Genomic DNA, 11,024 nt, shown 5'->3' on the forward strand with positions numbered 1-11,024 from the left:
ACTAGATGGTGCGACTGGAATTCGGGATAAATGATCTGCTACAACGTTCTCAGTGCCTTTCTTGTCCCTAATTTCTAGGTCAAATTTTTGAAGGAGCAAAATCCATCTGATTAAGCATACCTTGGCATCCTTCTTTGCTAGGAGATGTCTAATGGCTGAGTGATTAGTGTAAACAATGGTGTGGGTCCCAACCAAATAAGATCTAAATTTCTCTAAAGCAAAGACAACGGCAAGGAACTCCTTCTCAGTTGTGGTGTAGCTAAGCTGCGCATCATTTAAAGTTTTACTTGCATAATATATCACTCTAGGCAGCTTATTTATCCGTTGACCTAAGATTGCACCCACAACATGATCAGACGCATCACACATTAATTCAAATGGTTCAGACCAGACAGGAGGATGAATGATTAGAGCTGATACAAGTGCTTTTTTTAGAAATTCAAAAGATTCCAAGCACTCATGAGTAAATTCAAATTTGGTATCCTTTACCAAAAGATTAGTCAGTGGACGTGCTACTTTGCTAAAGTTGGCAATAAACCTTCTATAGAATCCAGCATGACCTAAAAATGAACGTATTTCTTTCACAGATTTAGGTGGTGGAAGACTTGCAATTAGATCTATTTTGGCCTTGTCTACTTCAATCCCCTTTTTAGAAATGACATGGCCAAGAACTATTCCCTGTTTGACCATAAACTGACATTTTTCCCAGTTGAGAACTAAGTGCTTCTCCTTACATCGTTCTAGAACTAATTGCAGGTGATTCAGACACTCGGAGAAGGTTAGGCCAAAAACAGAAAAGTCATCCATAAAAAATTTTAGAAATCGTTCTATCATATCTGAAAACATGCTGATCATGCATCTCTGGAAGGTTGCCGGTGCATTACATAGTCCAAAGGACATTCGTCTATAGGCAAAAGTACCAAATGGACAGGTGAATGTAGTCTTTTCTTGATCTTCAGCGGCTATGGGGATCTGGTTGTAACCGGAGTATCCATCAAAAAAACAGTAAAACTCTTATCCGGCTAGTCTTTCCAACATTTGATCAATAAATGACAAAGGAAAGTGATCTTTCCTTATCACAGCATTCAACTTTCTATAGTCTATACAGACCCTCCATCCCGTTTGGATCCTAGTTGGAATAAGTTCGTTTGCATCATTTTGGACCACTGTTACCCCAGATTTCTTGGGTACTACTTGAACTGGGCTTACCCAAGAGCTATCAAAATAGGATAAATTATTTCACTATCTAGGAGTTTCAGAATCTCCTTTTTAACTACATCCTTCATAGCTGGATTAAGCCTTCTTTGGGCTTCTCTTGTTGGTTTAGCCTCTTCCTCTAAGTATATTCTATGTTGAACTATAGAAGGGCTTATTCTTTTGATATCTGCTATGGTCCAATCTATTGTTTCTTGATTTGCTTTTAGAACTGACACTAACTCCTCCTCTTGCTTGGGATCTAGGTCTGATGCAATAATTACAGGCAAAGTTTCTTTGGGTCCTAGATATGCATACTTGAGATGTTCTGGGAGGGGTTTCAGTTCTAAAATGGGTGCTTCCTCTATCGATGGTTTAGGTGATGATTTCACCATCTCAATGATTGGTTCAGTAGGAAGTATCGATTTCTGATTAATCTGATTTTCTTTAAGTATTTCATTGACATCCTCAGACTCATGGATTAACCAGGGGTTAGACTCTAGGTCGACTTCATCATCACTAATGTCAATGGATTCATAAATACCATCTTGGACTACATTGACATCAGCATGAGAAGAGGATTCCTGTTCTAAGTTAAAAATATTAAGCTCAATGGTCATATTCCCAAAGGATAACTTCATTAGACCATTTTGACAATTGATTTCAGCATTGGCCGTAGCTAAGAATGGTCTTCCTAAAATGACAGGTATATGTCCTTTAGGATTCGCAACTGGCTCAGTCTCTAAAATAATAAAATCTACAGGGAAAATAAAATTTTCAACCTTTATCAAAATATCCTCGACCATTTCCTTAGGGATCCTGAGAGATCTATCGGCTAACTGTAATGTGATCCCAGTAGGTTGAAGTTTTTCTAATCCTAGTTACTCATACACCGAATATGGAAGGATATTTACACTAGCTCTTAGATCTAGCAAGGCCTTTTTTTATATTGGTTTCTCCAATAACACAAGAAATTGTTGGAGCTCCAGGATCCTTATATTTAATTGGCACATGGCTAGATAGGTATGAACTAACACTTGCAGCCAAAAATACTTTCTTTGGTACATTAGTGGTCCTTTTCCTAGTGCAAAGATCTTTTAAAAATTTGACATAAGTTGGAACTGATGGATTATATCTAAAAGAGGAATATTAACTTGGACTTGTTTAAATACCTCTAAAATTTTGTCTAAATGTTCAGATTTATTGGATTTCAGTTTGTTTGGAAAAGGAGCTCTAGGACTTTTAAGTACTGAACTAGGTGAATTTTCAGTTTCTGGTGCTTGAGGTTGAAAGGTAGTAGTTTTAGAAGGTGACTCGACTGATGAGTCCTCTATATCATCAAGTGCAACTACTTTATTGTCTATTTTTTTTTCGATCTTAAGGTATGAATGGCATTTACACCATTAACTTGGTTTCCTTGTTGGGGTCGTGGACCATTTTGGTTCCTAGGATTTGGCTCAGGTTGGCTAGGTAACCTACCATGTTCTCGTTCGCTAATGGTCGAAGCAAGCTGACTTACTTGCATTTTCAGACGGGCTATAGCTTGGGTGTTATTATTTATGAGTTGACCCGTGATTTGCATAAAGCTGGTATGTGTCTTCATCATGGCTTCTAGGCTTTTCTCTAAAGAGGTAATTTTTTTGTCATTATCATGGAAGCCTGGCGGGTTGTTCATCACTGGGTTGGACCTTAGATTTTACTGATTGAAATTTGGATTGCCTACATTAAGATTCTGGGGCCATGAGAAATTCGGGTGATTCCTCCAACCTGGGTTATATGTGGGTGCATAAGGATTGTTCAATGGTCCTTGATAGGTGGCATTCACCTGTGCACACTCATTCGAGTGGGAACATTCTTCTAAAACATGGTCTGGTGCATTGCACCCTTTACACATGGGTGCAGATATTTGATTTACATTGGCTGGTCTCTGTAATTCTAAGGCTTCCAATCTACGTGTTAAGGTTGCAATCTTGGCCTCTGATGCTAGGGTTGGTTGAATTTGATGCATTCCTCCTCTTGAAGGTGTAGCTTTATCAGGTTCCTTAGTTGTTTCCCACTGTAAATTTTTCTCGGCTAGGTCTTCTAAGAATTGTCAAGCTTCAGTAGTTTCTTTGTCCATAAATTGGCCTTGGCACATGGACTCTAGCATGGTTCTTGAGTTTGAATCTAACCCCTCATAGATGATCTGGCATAGTCTCCAAGTTTCTATTCTATGGTGTGGGCATTGGATCAAAAGATTCTTGAAACGATCAAAGTACTTCCAAAATGATTCACCAGCTAGTTGGTAAAATTGATTTATTTCATTCCTAATCCTAGCTGTTTTATGATGGGGGAAATATTTTTTCAAAAATATTCTCACAAAGCCCTCCCAGGTAGTGACAGAATGGTTTGGCAGACTATAAAGCCACTTCTTAGCATTATCCTTAAGGGCAAAGTTGATTAATCTAAGTTTGACCTCATCCTCTGTTAATTGCAGTTTCATGGTTGCACATACCTCCTCAAATTCTCTAATAAATATATAAGCATCCTCTAATCCTGTGAATTTTGGAAGCATATTTATGATTTGAGGTTTGATTTCAAAATTGTTAGCTGTGGGTTGTGGCAACCTGATACAAGATGGTTGGATGGAGCCAACTGGATAACACAAATCCTTAAAGATCATGGGTTGGATTGGTTCAGCCATTGGAACAACAGGAATTGACTCAATTCTAACTAGACGACCTGACACTCTTCTCCACACACGAGGTGTACGGTTCTCGATGTTTATATAATTTTTTTTTATAAAATTTTTATGTATAAGAAAAAAAAAGAAAAGAGAAAAAGTTCTAAAGAAAAGATCCTAAGGAGTCCTAAATCTAAAGAAAAGTAACCAAATTAATTTAAATTTTAATAATTTTTTTTATTTTTCAAACAAGTGAAATAATAAATTAAACTCAATCTATCCTAGGATTAACCTAAATCTAGACAGCTCCTAACTGTTCCAAGATGACCCTTCAAGCCTTCCAAGTGGAGATTGATCAACTAGTTAGCCAGGTAAGTATAAGAGGTGGAAGGTTCACTCATCGTTGCCTTTCTAGACACCAAACGAGTTGGCCAGGCCAGCAACTGAACCAATTTAACAAACCACCCTCAGGGACTTGCCTAGACACCAACTAATCAAACAACTCAAACTTGGTAGAACTCTTAGGGTTCCTTGTCCTATTGAGCTCGAATTCCTTAAGGTTGACGTCTAATTGATTTTAAGATTAAAGGTCTAGGTAATGCAATATGATGGAGATGATTTTTGGGCTAAGGAAGGGTAATGAAATCCCCACCTTATCTTGTTAATGGGTTGATGCCCTTAGATTAATTATGAAAATGCAAATGCAAATAAACAAGATGACCAAGAATGTAAAAGATTTTAATTTAGAATTTTTTTTTATTTTGATATTTTACTTCACGATTATGAAATATCTTTTGTTTTGTTTTTTTTTTATTATTTTTTTTTGTGATTAAGTAAATTCAAATGATTAGGTCTAAAAAAAAAGTAATTAACTAAAAATAAAAAAAAAAAATTAGAAGCGTACCTGAGTTTTCCAGCAATCATCAACTAAATCTAGAAACCTAAAGAAAAAAGAAAGAGAGTTATAAAGCACGAAGAATAAATATTTGAAAATAATTTAAAATGCCAAATCCCCGGCAACAGCGCCAAAAACTTGATGTGCAAATCTTAAAATTTGTAAATAAAACTGCAAGCGCACAGTGTACAGAGTAGCACGACCAGCGAGTACGGGTCGATCCCACAGAGACTTGGTTTAAAAATGATTTTCAAATCTATGCTCAAGCGAGCTTTAACGACAATCGAAAATCGAAAGTTGTTTGCTAAAGACAATAAGACTAAGGATCTAGGATTTTTGAATCCACTAGATCTAGATTAGGGAATTCTACTTAGAATTTTTCTTATTGATCCTAACGACTACTCCTCTTGTCTTTCCCAAGCATAGATTATGAAGGGACTAAGGCCCAACGATAACCCATCAAGATTCTTTACAGGGGAGTAGTAACTAGGATCCCTTAGGATTTTCTCCTCCTATGCACTGAATCAAGCATGAACTATGAAGGGACTCTGACCCAACTGTAGTTCATCAAAAATTCTTGGCAAAAGAGGAAGAAAAAGAAACCCTAAGAAAAAGAAAGAACCCTATGTAAAACCTCTACTCATGATCTAGCTTCATCGCAAACCCTAGAAGGGATGCTTAGCTAGACATGATCTAAATCTACTTGCAAAATTTAAATGCAGAAAAATAAACTACCCTAATTTTATAAATTAAACTATCCTAATTGCATAAATTTAAACTGCATAATTTAAACTAACCTAATTGCATAAAATTAAATTGCATAAATTAAACTATCCTAATTGCAAGAAAAATAAATTGCATAATGTAAAGAGATAAAATTGCATAAAAATAAGATTTTATATAAAAAAAAAATTATTACAAAAATTTTAAAGCTCGAGGCTTTAGAAGAAAGCTAAAAACCCCACTATCTAGGGTTACAAGCTTGATCGGAAGGCCCCCCTCCTTAAAACAAGGGCCTTTGGGGGCTTTTTATAGGCATTTGAGGGTTATAAAATTTTCAAAACTTTAGATGTGGGATTAAGAGGTTTTAGAGGGCTGTTAGGAGGGTTTAAGGGCTCAAATCTCGCTCAAAAAGCACTTAAATCCATCAAGAAACTCTAGAAATTATTTCAGCCGTTCGATCTTCATCTAAAGGACCCAATTCATCTAATAAATTAAGTCGGAAGTGATTCTGGGCCGTCGGATCACGATCTGGGTGAAGCGCTGCCGTTGGATCGCGCTGCAAAGATGGGATCAGGTCGGATGCATCACGGACCGTCCGATCAAGGCGCTGGAAGATTTCATCCGTTGGATCGCGCTGCAGAAGGATCCCGTGTTGTCCTAATGTTTATTGATTCTTGTAATTGCCTTGATTACGGTTGGATTTTGACTGGCTGCGATGGTGGCCGTCCGATGGTGCAAAAATATGGAGCGTTGGATCTTGATCAGAGAAGATCGGACCATCGAGTGATGTGAAGTTACCAGGTTGCCCTTCGGACCTTCTTCTCTCTCCTCATGAGCCTTGGACCGCGCGCGTGGATCGGGCTCGCGATGCATTGCGGTGAGCCGAGACTCGCTGATTGGCTGGTTTATGGTGCGCCGATAGGTCCATGGTCCAAGCACCTGTTGCTGTGGACCAGGCGGCTAACCAGATCACCAAATCAGTTGATTTTTGACTAATTTTGACCTGATTTGACTCGGGTTTGACCCAATTGAGTCTTCTTTCTTCATTCTTCAATTCCTGGGTCAATTTAACTCCGTTTTGCGTAAAATTTACGCCGTTAAAATCTTTTTTCCTTGTTCTTTCTATTGATGACCTCTTCTTCTACAAAATATAATAACAAGTATCAATTTTCTAATAAAGTTAGATAATTTAGATATTAATTGATACTTTTTATGTCAATTTGTGACATAAATCATTAAGCATCGGAGGATTTCTGTCGGATACAATTTCGGTTTGTGAGGACTTTGATTTGTAGATGCTCTTCACCGACGACAGACGATAGGAGATTTATCGTAACAGATTGGCGTGCCAAGTAGGAGTAAGAATATAAACAATCATGCCAAAAATCAGAGCTCAACACTTGACAGGGTCAGCGAGGCAGTCTTTTCATTGGAAAGATGTTCCTCCCCCACCTCCAGTGGCAGAATCCAGTTCTTCATGTCCTGTGGTTACAACAGACATACAAATTGCTGCACTCATGTAGCAAATGAAAGTATTAATGGAGGTGGTTCAGAGCCTCCAACAGCAACAAACGCAGCAGCAGCAGCCACCGTCGGTGGCTCATTCCGTGCTATCTAGGCACAGCCGCCATCCTCCATGACATTCACCTTCCTCTTCTCCAGAGTGGCGACTGTCTCGACACTCTCATCGAGACGGATAGCCACGTTCTCGACACTCCCATCGTGCCACCCATCATTCGCGATGCTTTCCCTCTCCTTCTCGTGCACATAGTATCAGGAAAAGAAAATGACCGCGGACACCTTCTGCTTCTCCATCTTCAAGCTTCTTAGGGGATTCTATCCCTAGAGTTTCTCAGCAACGGTGACTTGATGACCACGAACGTAAATTCAAAAAGATCGATCGTCGATTTATCCGACTTCAGATGGAAGGTCGGAAGTCCTCCAATGACTACGACTTTCATACTGCTCAGCCTCTCTCTCAGTGCATCCTGAATGAACCAATTTTCTCTTGATTCAAGATGCTACAGATGGAGCTATATGATGGCTCCACTGATTCGATCGACTATCTGGAGAGCTATAAGGCTCTCATGATGATTCAGGGGGCAACTGACGCCCTCTTATTGGAAGCATCAACTCCTTCGAATAGCTTGAGCATTCTTTCGTGGCCCACATCAGCATTAGCCGAGGACTGCCATGAACATCAGACAGTCTTTTCTCTATCAAACAAGATGAGACAGAGACGTTGAGAGATTTTATGGCTCATTTTAATATGGCCATACTTGAAGTCAGAGATCTCAATGAAGATATGGCTATATCGGCCATGAAGAGGGGTCTGAGAGAATCTAGATTCACCTACTCTCTAGATAAAACTCTCCCTCGGACCTATGCTGAACTTCTGGAGCACGCATACAAGTATATTTACACAGATGAAGCTGCTTCTGACCGATGACAGATAGACAGAAAAGATCAGAAGAAGAAATAAAAAAAAAGTGAAACTCTGATCGAATCAAATTGGCCGACTATCAATAAACGAGCTTCACCTCGATGATGAAGTTTGAAGTCGAATAACTATAGTAAGTATGACTCCTATACTCCTTTTTCTACTCTCCATATATAGATTTTGATAGATATTAAAGGAGAGGAGTATTTACGACACCCTCCGTCAATGAAAGCACCATCGAAGAGTCGAGATAGGAAGAAGTACTGTTGGTTCCATCATGATCATGATCACGATATCGAACAGTGTATGCATCTCAAGGATGAGATAGAGGCTCTGATTTGACGAGGCTACTTCGAAAAGTTCCGACAAGATCATCCAACTCAATCTCCCACCGACCAATAACTTCAGCCATAAGCTGAGGAGATGCTCAACAATCGATCAATGGTGGAAGTAATCAACATGATCTCCGAGCGACAGAAGAACTAGAGGACAACTTTCGAAGAAAAGTCAGCGAAGAAATGACAACTCGACAATGTAATTACTTTTTTAGAAGAGGATGTTTGAAAATTCAAACTTTCCATGATGATACTGTTGTTGTCTCGACAATGATAGCAAATTATGATGTAAAAAAAATTTAGTAGATAATGGAAGCTCAATAGATATTCTGTTTTACTCGATTTTTTTTCGAATGCGACTATCGACTGATCGACTCAGGAGGATCTCGACGCCATTAGTCAGTTTCACTGAAAACGTAGTTATCGTGGAAAAAAAATTACTCTTTCACTAACTGCCAGAATAGATCTACGATAAAGTACTATTCTATTGATATCATGATTGTCCGAGTTTTCTCGACTTATAATGTCATACTCGAACGATCTGAACTTAATGCTTTGAGAGCAATAGTCTCGACATATCATCTGCTAATCCGATTTTTGACAAAAAATAGAGTCAGAGAGATGTATAGAGATCAACAACTTACCTGACGCTGCTTCCTAATTTTCATCCAGAATAATCAATCTGAAGACTCTTTGTCTGTTAATAAATTGGACCAAAGAGAAAATGAAGAAAAGGGTGAACTAATTGAGCAATTGGTTTCCATCCCACTAAAAGAAGAAGATCCTAAGAAGACGATCCAAATTGGATCACAGTTGCCTGATCCGGAGCAGCAACAACTAATAAATCTACTAAGAGCAAACATCGATATTTTTACTTGATCGGCTACTGACATGTCAGGCATTCCTTCGGAGGTATTGATTCAAAGGTTAAGCTAGTGAGACAAAAAAAATGACCTTTTGCTCCCAAAAGGCATAAGGTCATCGATGAAAAAGTCGACAATCTCCTCGTGGCTAATTTCATTAGAGAAGCAAATTATCTCGATTGACTCATCAATATAGTAATGGTGAGAAAAATCAATAGAAATTGAAGAATCTGCATCAACTATAGAAATCTAAACGAAGCCTGTCTGAAAGATAATTTTTCTTTATTAAAAATTGATCAACTAGTTGATGCGACTTCGGAGCATTGACTCTTAAGCTCTATGGATGCCTTTGCAAGATACAATCAGATTCGGATGGCACCTAAAGATAAGGAGCACATAGCCTTCGTAACCGACAAGGACATCTACTGTTATAAAGTAATATCATTCGATTTAAAAAATACCGGAGTGACTTACCAATGGTTAGTTAACAAGATATTCAAGATGCAAATTAGGCAAAATATGAAAGTCTATGTAGATGATATGCTGGTGAAAAGCTTTCAAACTACTAATCATGTTTGGAATCTAAAAGAAGCCTTCAGCACACTTCGACGACATCAAATGAAGTTGAATCTAACAAATATGTATTTGAGGTAACTTTTGAGAAATTTCTCAGATTTATTATGTTACAACGAGAAATTAAAGTCAATCCCGAGAAAATAAAGACTATCATCATCATGAAGCATCCAAACTCGAAGAAAGAGATATAATAGCTCAATAGAAGGATCACCACACTCAGTCGATTCATCTCAAGGTCGGCAGAAAGATGTTTGCCTTTCTTCAAAATCTTGAGACAAGCAAAAGACTTCACATGGTCAGATGAGTGCCGATAATCTTTTGAAGATCTTAGAAGATATCTAGCATCTCCATCGCTACTTACAAAATCAAAGGTCAGAGAAACTTTGTATCTCTACTTGGCGACTTCGATGGAGGCAGTTAGTTCGATACTTATCCAGGAGGATAAAAATCAAGTTCAACGGCCTATCTACTACATCAGTAAGGTGCTTCACAATATCGAAATAAGATATTCAAAACTGAAGAAGATGGTCTATGCTCTAGTCATATGATCACAACGACTTCATCCATACTTTCAAGCATATCCAATTATCGTCTTGACAGATCAGTCATTGCAGATAATTTTATACCAACCTGATACTTTAGGTCGAATAACAAAGTGGATAATAAAACTCAGTGAGTTTGATATCCAATATCGTCCACATCCATTGATGAAGGTAAAAGTTTTGACCGACTTTATCGTCGAGTGTACAATATCTGATAATAATCTTGAGGATGAATCCAATAATAAAATAAAACAAGCTACAACTCTCGAGCCTGACTTAATGTTAGTATGGGTGCTACATATTGATGGAGTATCTAATGTGCAAGGTAGTGGAGCTGATCTTATCCTCACCAATTTCGAAAGGATTGTAATCGAATATGCCCTCCGATTCAATTTCAAAGCTTCGAATAATCAAGCTGAATATGAAGCACTCTTAGCCGGCTTAAAGATTGCCAAAGAGCTTGATATTGACAATCTGAAGGTCTTCACCGACTCACAGTTGATTGCTGGACAGGTTAAGGGCGAGTTTGAAATCCGAGACCCTGTTATGATGAAGTATCTTCAGAAGGTGAAAGATCTTACATCTACTTTAAAGTATTTTAAGATTTTTCACATCTCAAGAGCAAAAAATACTCGAGCCGACGTACTTTCGTGACTTGCAACCACTTCTTTCAACTCGTTGGGTCGGACATTTGTCAAATACCTTGAACAGTCGAGTATTGATAAAGTCAAAGAAGTGCTACAGATTAATGATGAACCAAACTAGATGGATTCGATTATCCAGTACTTGACTGA

At 38.2% G+C, this 11,024-nt stretch overlaps 1 non-coding gene across 1 annotated transcript; it reads left to right on the forward strand.

Annotated features, from left to right (window-relative positions):
* The first annotated feature begins 3,401 nt into the window (after window positions 1-3,401).
* On the forward strand, window positions 3,402-3,508 carry LOC140858237 (small nucleolar RNA R71). The gene has a single exon (XR_012141805.1). It is a non-coding gene; the product is annotated as a small nucleolar RNA R71 (small nucleolar RNA).
* Window positions 3,509-11,024: the final 7,516 nt, after the last annotated feature.

The sequence above is a fragment of the Elaeis guineensis genome, chromosome 5, assembly GCF_000442705.2.
Source record: "Elaeis guineensis isolate ETL-2024a chromosome 5, EG11, whole genome shotgun sequence".
In the NCBI taxonomy this organism is placed as follows: domain Eukaryota; kingdom Viridiplantae; phylum Streptophyta; class Magnoliopsida; order Arecales; family Arecaceae; genus Elaeis; species Elaeis guineensis.